The sequence below is a fragment of the Euprymna scolopes genome, unplaced genomic scaffold (genome assembly GCF_053919585.1).
Source record: "Euprymna scolopes isolate OS-2025 unplaced genomic scaffold, ASM5391958v1 sca1, whole genome shotgun sequence".
Lineage (NCBI taxonomy): Eukaryota > Metazoa > Mollusca > Cephalopoda > Sepiida > Sepiolidae > Euprymna > Euprymna scolopes.
The window spans coordinates 2073223-2083222 of record NW_027633102.1 but is presented as its reverse complement, the minus strand read 5'-3'; the positions used below and the strand labels follow the sequence as shown (position 1 = coordinate 2083222).

General features: G+C 58.4%; 2 non-coding genes and 1 pseudogene across 2 annotated transcripts in view; all 3 read right to left on the bottom strand.

Annotated features, from left to right (window-relative positions):
* The window catches only part of LOC145273162 (large subunit ribosomal RNA), a 5721-nt gene extending 4215 nt beyond the window's left edge, over positions 1–1506 (bottom strand). Inside the window, exon 1 of the ribosomal RNA XR_013866193.1 lies at positions 1–1506. This exon is cut by the window's left edge and continues 4215 nt beyond it. This is a non-coding gene — a ribosomal RNA (large subunit ribosomal RNA).
* Positions 1507–2104: 598 nt separating this feature from the next.
* LOC145273359 (5.8S ribosomal RNA) lies at positions 2105–2262 on the bottom strand. Its single transcript, XR_013866352.1, has one exon. It is a non-coding gene; the product is annotated as a 5.8S ribosomal RNA (ribosomal RNA).
* Positions 2263–2661: 399 nt separating this feature from the next.
* LOC145273471 (small subunit ribosomal RNA) lies at positions 2662–5032 on the bottom strand (annotated as a pseudogene).
* Positions 5033–10000: the final 4968 nt, after the last annotated feature.

The following is a 10000-nucleotide window of genomic DNA, read 5'->3' as shown; positions in this document are numbered from 1 at the left end:
TTTGCCACGACACCTCTCCCGATCGACGCCCTCCTACACGCTCTCTCGCTTTCGCTTCGCCTTCGGGGTTAGTCAGAGGTGGCCCCTACGACTCGCGAACGGCCAGGACTCCTCGGTCCGTGTTTCAAGACGGGTCGGGTGGGTTGCCGATGCACGTCGCTGACCCGGGGTGGCGGGCGGCTCGAGTAAAAAAGCGTCGCCGAGCGACCTCTCCGGAAACGGAAACGGGCGCGGGCGGGGTTGCCCCCGACAAGAACCCGAAACGTCGGCGAGGTGCGTGACGGCGAGGCCGCGCCAGTCCTATCCCGCCTCTCATCGCGCACGCGCCCGAGACGGTGGGGCGCCTAAGGAGCGACACACAGAGTGCGTCGCCCGCACGCGACTTCCGGCGGGATCAAAACGGACCGGCTCGCCACGTGTAACGGATCGTGTCAGATTTCCTCCGTTCCCGGCAGAAAGGGGCAGTTACGTTCGCGGGCCCGACGGCCGGTGGCCCCCGACTTCACAAGGTGGGAAGACGGGGGTTTTCAGGGTGATGAAACGCCTGCCGCCTACGGAAAAAAACCCGCGTGTTCGACCTGCACGCCGGGAACGGGTCGCGACGACGGACCGGAGGGGAAGTGCGTCCGGTGCCGGCCGCGCGGAGGTCGCGCCGAAGCGCCCGCGCCATGATTACGCCGAGCGATGATGAAGGGGACGGGTGCAGCGGAGTCGCGCGCGGAGGGAGCAGGAGGAAAGAAGAAGCGGCGGCGACGGATGCGGCGGGTTAGGGCCCGGCGGCAGCAGCGATCGAGAGGACGAGTCCCCTCCGTCGCAGCCAACCGACGCAGCCACCTACCGACGCCGCGGTCGTCACCACGTTTCCCTTCCCGCTATCCACGCGGCCCGTCTCCTTCGTCGGCGACGCGGGCACAAAAGCTGGAACCGCGGGGAACGAGTCCCCCGCGGACACGACGAACGACGACCTGTGCCGCGACGGCCTCTCTTTCAAGAACACACATCGAGTTTGGGCTCGAGCCTAGGCAGCACCGGACTGAGTCCCCCCGCGATCGCGGTGAGCGGTCCCACCCGTTTACCCCTGGGCGGTTTCACGTTCTCTTGAACTCTCTCTCCAAAGTTCTTTTCAACTTTCCCTCACGGTACTTGTCGACTATCGGACTCGTCCCGGTATTTAGCCTTGGATGGAGCTTACCACCCGATTTGGGCTGCGTTCCCAAGCAACCCGACTCTCGGATCGAAGGCCGTCGCTCGCCGTCCGCACCGAATGGGCCTGGCACCCGCCGCGGGCGGCCCCGATCGAGGGAACTCCGAACTATGCGAGACGAAAACGAACGGCTGCCTTCGACCCATGCGCCACACGTCCCGAAGCCTTTTACTTGCGACGGGATTCGGCGTTGGGCTTCTCCCGGTTCACTCGCCGTTACTAAGGGAATCCCGGTTGGTTTCTTTTCCTCCGCTTAGCGATATGCTTAAGTTCAGCGGGTCGTCTCGTCCGAGCCGAGGGCGGCGGTTTTTAGTAGAGTGTGGTGTTTGGAGGAGAGGAATCTCGATCGGTACCCTCCGTGTGACGACGGCTGGCCGATATAGCGCCCGTCCGACCGAAAATGAAGAAGCCAACAATTAAAAAAAAGCCTGGGTCCTCCCCATCCGACGTTGCGTTGCCTACGACGCGGCCACCTTTTTACGGTGCGACGGCCGTGCTCGTCGCGCTGCTCGAGGCGTCGCTGAGAGACACCTTCATGAGGCAGAGAGCGAGACGAGCAGGCGGCGCTTACGTCGGCAGTCGGTTAGGTCGGTGCTTTTTTTTTGTTTTGTTCTCCCTTCGGCTGCTTTCGGACAGACTCCTCCTGCTCCTCCTCCACAGTGTTTCTTCACGCGGTCGAAAAGGGAAAAGACTCCGCGGTCTGCCAGCGGGAGACGAAGGAGGAGGCCGGAGAGGGTTTTAAAAAAAAAAAAGACATTGAAAGGAGTCAATTCTTTTTTTATTTTTCTTCCCCCTCGTCACTCGCTCCTGCGACGTCCCGGTTACCACCGTGCCGAGGACCGGGCGGGCACGGGGACGGCAAGATGTCGTTTCGTTAACGGAGAAAGACATGTAACGTTCCGCCTCTCGACCGGACGTGGCCCCGAGACAAGGGATCTCGGGGCCGCAATGTGCGTTCGAGGTGTCGATGTTCACTGAGTCCTGCAATTCGCATCAGTTCTCGCGGCTGGCCGCGCTCTTCATCGACGGACGAGCCGAGTGATCCCCCGTCCAGGGTTCAGCACTTGGGTTTTTTTATATTAGTTTTTGTTTATATAGATTTAGTAGTGTGCGAGGAGGTCTGTGCGAGGAGGCGTGACGGCATTGCAATGTCGCGAGTAGTTTGTTTTTTTAGCTAGCGGCGGTGGCACAGCGGCTGCAAAAAAACAAAAAAAACGATAAAGCGGCGACAAGGCAAAGAAGAAGCGGCCATCACTTGCGGTGGGCGAAAAAACAAACAGGTGGTAAGACGCGGAAGCAAGCAAGAAGAGCTGGGGCTTTAAAAACCTCCGCGTCACCACAAATCTATCTCTCGCTCCGCCTTTTATAGGTTTGTTTGCGCGCATTCGAGGCGTTGACGCCGACAGACAGAGGAGGTAGGCCGGAAAACAACAAACCAGTCTCGAACGGGAAAACGGTAATGATCCTTCCGCAGGTTCACCTACGGAAACCTTGTTACGACTTTTACTTCCTCTAAACGATCGGGTTCGGTCGTCTTCTCCAGGCATCGAACGCCGAGGCGTAGATGCACGAGTGTCGTGACGGACACGTCGCGCACTGCCCGGCGGCGTCGTCGGCCAGATCCGAGGACCTCACCGGACCGTTCGATCGGTAGTAGCGACGGGCGGTGTGTACAAAGGGCAGGGACGTGATCGACGCGGGCTGTTGACCCGCGCCTACCGGGAATTCCTCGTTCACGGGGTTGGTTACAGGCCCCGATCCCTATCACGGGAGGTGGTTCAGAGGTTTCCCAACCCTCTCGGGCCGGGGCGAAGTCCCCGCTGATACCTCCAGTGTAGCGCGCGTGCGGCCCCGGACATCTAAGGGCATCACAGACCTGTTATCGCTCCGCCTCGTGTGGCTTTCTGCCACCCGTCCCTCTAAGAAGTGCGTGAGAAAACCGACCCGGACCCGAGCGCCACGGAGGACGCCGAGCCCGCCGTAAAAATCACTGACATCGGCGCACTAGTTAGCAGGCCGGAGTCTCGTTCGTTATCGGAATCAACCAGACGGATCGCTCCACCAACTAAGAACGGCCATGCACCACCACCCACCGAATCGAGAAAGAGCTATCGATCTGTCAATCCTACCGGTGTCCGGACCGGGTGAGTTTTCCCGTGTTGAGTCAAATTAAGCCGCAGGCTCCACTCCTGGTGGTGCCCTTCCGTCAATTCCTTTAAGTTTCAGCTTTGCAACCATACTCCCCCCGGAACCGAACTCTGGTTTCCCGCAGGCTACCCGCCGGGTCATGGAAGCGAACGCCGGCGGATCGCCGGTCGGCATCGTTTACGGTCGGAACTACGACGGTATCTGATCGTCTTCGAACCTCCGACTTTCGCTCTTGATCGAGGAAAACGTGCTTGCCACACGCCATCGCTGCAGTTCGTCTTGCGACGATCCAAGAATTTCACCTCTAACGTCGCAATACGAGTGGCCCCGACCGCTCCCTTCGATCATTGCCTCGCCGTAGACGGAGACCGACAGACGTAGACGAGGCCCTCTTCCATCATTCCATGCTTATCGTATGCAAGCTTGAACAGCCCGCTCTGAGCACTCTAATTTTTTCAAAGTGAACGTACCGGCCGCCGCGGACACTCGGTTAAGAGCACCCTTGGAGGAGAAACCGCCGACCGCAACACGCGCGCAGACAAGACACGAAGCAGGGACTCGGAGCGGACCGGGGGGTTCAAAAAAAAAGAGGAACGCGCGGAAAGGGAGAGGGAGAGAAGCGCGGGGGTCAGAGTGCGGGGATGCGAATGAACGCACCCAAACACACACACGTAGCACCCCCCCGTTAGACTACTCCCGGAACCGAACCGACGACCACTTGTTTTTTTTTTCCCGGATCCCGATCACGACCTCCTCGTCCACCTCGCCGGCAGGACCGCGTGGCGGGTATGCTAGCGGTTGACACCGGCGGAAAGGGCCGGGAATGCGAACGGACGACCAAAGTCAACGACGGACGATGGCGCCGCCGCCCCGGGGCCGCTTGCGCGACCACGAACCCGAGTTCGGACTACGAGCTTTTTAACCGCAACAACTTTAATATACGCTACCGGAGCTGGAATTACCGCGGCTGCTGGCACCAGACTTGCCCTCCGGTTGGTCCTCGTTAACGGATTTGAAGTGTACTCATTCCGATCGCGGGGCCTCGACAGAGTCCCGCGTCGTTATTTTTCGTCACTACCTCCCCGTGCCGGGAGTGGGTAATTTGCGCGCCTGCTGCCTTCCTTGGATGTGGTAGCCGTTTCGCATGCTCCCTCTCCGGAATCGAACCCCGATTCCCCGTTACCCGTAGTAACCACGGTAGGCACTTAACCGACCGTCGACAGTTGATAGGGCGGACCCTCGAGAGACCCGTCGCCGGGCGTGAAAGCTCGTGCGATCGACCAGTGAGTTATCCAGAGTCACCAAAGCGGAGCGCGCCGCCCTATGAGCCCCGCCACCGAACGGACCCGCGAGCGGGAACGCCGACGACGGGAGGACGGAATGACGCGCATCGGTCTCAGTCTAATATGTAGCGCCGCGACCCGGAACGGCCGACGCGGGTGCCAGCGCGCGAGGCGTGGCGACGACGGCGCGCCGACCGATCGCGGCCTGTGTCACATGTATTAGCTCTAGAATTGCCACAGTTATCCATCGCCTCCGAGGAGGAATACGGTCCCGAGGATTAGGTCCGGTTCCTGAGCCATTCGCGGTTTCGCCCGTTCTAATGCGTGGCGTGAACTTACACTTGCATGGCTTAAGCTTTGAGACAAGCATATGACTACTGGCAGGATCAACCAGGTATCGTTGGAATTTGGGACTTTGTTTCGACAGAACGACAGACCGACCGACCGACCGACCGACATAAGACAGACAACTACAACGACGGGCACGTGTTTATTTATTTTTCGAGGGGGTTCGCCGTCAGTAGAAGCGCGCTGCCCGCGCTGATGGCCTCTTTTTTGTTTCTCCCCTGACTTGGACCGAGACCGAGACTCAAAGAACGAAAGCGACCAACGTCGACAACAACAACGACAACGGCACCCTTGACAGCGATACATACGACAAACGACAAGCAGCACGACGGCAGTGCACACGGACATCGAGGGTCAAGGTGCAGACTGAACTCGCCGAGGTCGTCGTCATCGTGGTCGCCATCGATTCCGTCTCGTCGTCGTCGTCGTCAACGTCCACGTCACAGCCGGCCGAGAAGAGAGAACAGACGACAGCGTCGACAACAACAACATCGACAACGGCACCCTTGACAGCGATACATACGACAAACGACAAACAGCACGACGGCAGTGCACACGGACATCGGAGGTCAAGGTGCAGACTGGAATCGTCGAGGTCGTCGTCATCGTGGTCGCCATCGATGCCGTCTCGTCGTCGTCGTCGTCGTCTTCGTCGTCGTCGTCGTCGTCATCAACGTACCAACCGACCGAGACGAGAGAGCAAGCAACAACGTCGACAACAACAACGACAACGGCACCCTTGACAGCGATACATACGACAAACGACAAACAGCACGACGGCAGTGCACACGGACATCGGAGGTCAAGGTGCAGACTGAACTCGTCGAGGTCGTCGTCATCGTGGTCGCCATCGATGCCGTCTCGTCGTCGTCGTCGTCTCCGTCGTCGTCGTCGTCGTCGCCAACGTCAACGTCAACATCACAGCCGTCATCGGGGAGGAGCTGGACCAGGGCAGCGGCGGCGTAAATTTTCCCGTCACCTTCGTCGTCGCCTTCGTCGACCGACCGACCGACCGGCGTCGTGTTCGTGCTCGGAAAACCGAGGAGAGACAACGTGCACATGGCGCGTTCTCGCAAGCGGCTCCTCGGTCCGATTTTTTTGGGCGGCTTTTTCGAGCTTTTTTTTTTTTCTCACCCTTTCGTCCGTGCGACGGCGAACGTTAGGGGAAAAAAAAAAAAAAAAAAAAAACGACAACAACGCGGCGGACCGGGCGAACAACATCGTCGACACACACGACATTGACGACCGGTCCCCCTTTTCACAATCGCATCGAGATAAAAACGAACGAGTCCGATTCGAGCACCGAGTCGCGAGCGGGAGGACTGTCGGTGCAAGTATCGATCACTGACGTGAGCGCTTCGCCGGACAGAGGATGGCTCATCCGGCAGCCGTGCAAATCGACGGTATGGGAAGAACGAACAAGAAGAGCAACGACTTGATCGGCGGCTTGGGAACTGCGGACGGTGAAAACGGGTTAATCGACTGCGACCACGACTGCTCGATCGATCTTCTTTGGCGCTAACAAAGGTGGAGGTGGCGCAAGAAGGGACTAGCGCTATCACCGTCCACGTATCAGAAGATGCGGCGGCAGACGTCGACGCTTATGCGTTGTCGGACGAGAAGTCGCTGCAGCACGTGTACCGCGAGCGGGACGTCCAAGGTTTTGCCAGACGGAAAGAAATCGGGTGTCAGCGAACGTTCACACGGCTGTGAGATCGGACGCTGACAGGAGTAGGAGGCGGCAGGCAGGCGGCGGTTACGGCGGCGGCGCCTGCTGCTGCTCATCCTCCTGTTTGCTGCGGCGACTTCCAGGACGGGAGAGCATCGAACAACGTACGTATGGTTACAAGGGGATCAGGATCTACATAGTGCATCCCCCGCGGCTATTTTTGTTTGTTTGTTCGCTCGTTCGTTAATTCGTTCGTTCGTTCGTTCGTTCGTTACAATGTACGTTTTTCCGTTCGACGGCGGCAGAGAGCGGCGGCGTTTCTCCCTAATCCGGAGGATTTATCGGTCGCACAGCGATGGGTCGTTCGGCCGATCATCGAAAGATTCGCAGGTAGTGGTTGAATGGCAGAACGGCAGCAACAACAGCGGCGGCTGAGAGCGGCGAACGCTGAGGCGGAAGCAGAAGCTGCAGCAAACGTATCGGCTAAACATGGTGGACATAGATATGGCTGACGACGCGGGTACCACGACGACTATGGAACCAGGAAAAGGAGCCGTTAGTTGTTCCAACATATCGTTCGACACGTCGAGCAGCCCTAGGTCCACGGAGAAGCACACACACGTACCACGTATTATAACCTAACGACGATGAGCGGGCGCACGGTTGGCAGGAACGAAGGCGGCGGATCAAAACAAGTTGGAGCGCGGCGACAGCGATAACGGTGACAGCCCTAGGCGGCGGAGATGCCACTTTCTGACGCCTTTGCGACAAGCCCGTAGAGACGTTCCGGACCACCACGAGGCAAAGAGTCGCTGCTCCGACGAACCGACACACCAAAGTGTGCTTCCTACCGAACATGTTTTATAAAACTTTCAAACTGGAAAACCCCAGAAATGGTGTTGGTATTCGTCCAGACCCACCTCCGACACCTGAAAATGGTGGTCAAAAAAAACGTCGATTATACGAAGCGACATTTCTGGTCGGCGATTTTCCAGTTTTACGCCTACTGCCACATGGGGATGTCGGTAGGCGTCGCAAAGTGCCTTCTCGACGCCTAGGCACACCAGGACTTTGTCATTTTTTTCCCCCTCGACATTCCTGGTCCGGTCTATTCCGATTTTACACCTACCGCCATGTGGGGGTGGCAGTAGGCGTCGAAAAGTGCCTTCTCGACCGCTAGCGACACCACTACTTTATCGAGCTCTGGAGGCCCGCACACCGACCCGGGGGCCGCGGAGTCGACCCCGGGGGCCTCCTGGCGTCGCCGCCGCTCACTTGGACGCCTTCCGCAACCTGTGGTCCCGCTCGGGGCCGCCGGGAGCCTCGCCGACCTGACCGGTGTCGGTAGGCGTCTGGAAGCGCCCGGCCGACCTGGACGAGGTCCCCCTGGCCCCCGGGGGACACCCCTTAGTTGGATGGGGGTGCTGTCCCGGGCACACATGCAACCCGCGGCCGCCTACCGACAGCCCCCTTCGCTCGATCGCTACTCCTTTCCAACATATGTCGGAGAAGCCGGGCGGTTGTGAAACCCCAGAAATGGTGTTGGTATTCGTCCAGACCCACCTCCGACACCTGAAAATGGTGGTCAAAAAAAACGTCGATTATACGAAGCGACATTTCTGGTCGGCGATTTTTCCAGTTTTGCGCCTACCGCCATGTGGGGGTGGCAGTAGGCGTCGAAAAGTGCCTTCTCGACCGCTAGCGACACCACTACTTTATCGAGGCTCTGGAGGCCCGCACACCGACCCGGGGGCCGCGGAGTCGACCCCGGGGGCCTCCTGGCGTCGCCGGCCGCTCACTTGGACGCCTTCCGCAACCTGTGGTCCCGCTCGGGGCCGCCGGGAGCCTCGCCGACCTGACCGGTGTCGGTAGGCGTCTGGAAGCGCCCGGCCGACCTGGACGAGGTCCCCCTGGCCCCCGGGGGACACCCCTTAGTTGGATGGGGGTGCTGTCCCGGGCACACATGCAACCCGCGGCCGCCTACCGACAGCCCCCTTCGCTCGATCGCTACTCCTTTCCAACATATGTCGGAGAAGCCGGGCGGTTGTGAAACCCCAGAAATGGTGTTGGTATTCGTCCAGACCCACCTCCGACACCTGAAAATGGTGGTCAAAAAAAACGTCGATTATACGAAGCGACATTTCTGGTCGGCGATTTTCCAGTTTTGCGCCTACCGCCATGTGGGGGTGGCAGTAGGCGTCGAAAAGTGCCTTCTCGACCGCTAGCGACACCACTACTTTATCGAGCTCTGGAGGCCCGCACACCGACCCGGGGGCCGCGGAGTCGACCCCGGGGGCCTCCTGGCGTCGCCGCCGCTCACTTGGACGCCTTCCGCAACCTGTGGTCCCGCTCGGGGCCGCCGGGAGCCTCGCCGACCTGACCGGTGTCGGTAGGCGTCAGTCAAACTTGCTTAAGAGGCAAAGCCTCCTCACACCTTAAGAGAGTCACAGTTAGTCCCGCCGTTTACCCGTGGTCGTCGTCGGGGGTGCCGGTCGGTGTGTTTCGGCGTGTTTCTTTCTTACTTTAGCTCGCTCCTATAAGCTAACTCAGCAGCCCTGCTAAAATCAATTTATCATTATTTTCAATCTATCGAAAATCTTAATTTATTATTATTTTCCAACTATCGAAAATCTTAATAGAGTTGGGGTTTTTTGTTTGTTTTTTTTTTTAAATTCCATTGTAACAACAGACAGCCAGCCAGCAGCATGTGGTGTCGGTAGGCGTCTGGAAGCGCTTGAGGAGGCAGAGGAGTTGGCAAGCTCGCTAAACTGCCCGCTGGTGTGGTGGTGTCGGTAGAGGCGTCTTGAATATACCCGGTCGCTCGATCGACGACGACGACGGCTAGGTGGCCGAGGAGGAGGACTACCTACCTACCTACCTACCTACCTAGCTAGCTAGCTAGCCGAATAGCCGTGGTAGTCGTCAGTCAAACTTGCTTAAGAGGCAAAGTCCCGCCGTTTACCCGTGGTCGTCGTCGGGGGTGCCGGTCGGTGTGTTTCGGCGTGTTTCTTTCTTACTTTAGCTCGCTCCTATAAGCTAACTCAGCAGCCCTGCTAAAATCAATTTATCATTATTTTCAATCTATCGAAAATCTTAATTTATTATTATTTTCCAACTATCGAAAATCTTAATAGAGTTGGGGTTTTTTGTTTGTTTTTTTTTTTAAATTCCATTGTAACAACAGACAGCCAGCCAGCAGCATGTGGTGTCGGTAGGCGTCTGGAAGCGCTTGAGGAGGCAGAGGAGTTGGCAAGCTCGCTAAACTGCCCGCTGGTGTGGTGGTGTCGGTAGAGGCGTCTTGAATATACCCGGTCGCTCGATCGACGACGACGGCTAGGTGGCCGAGGA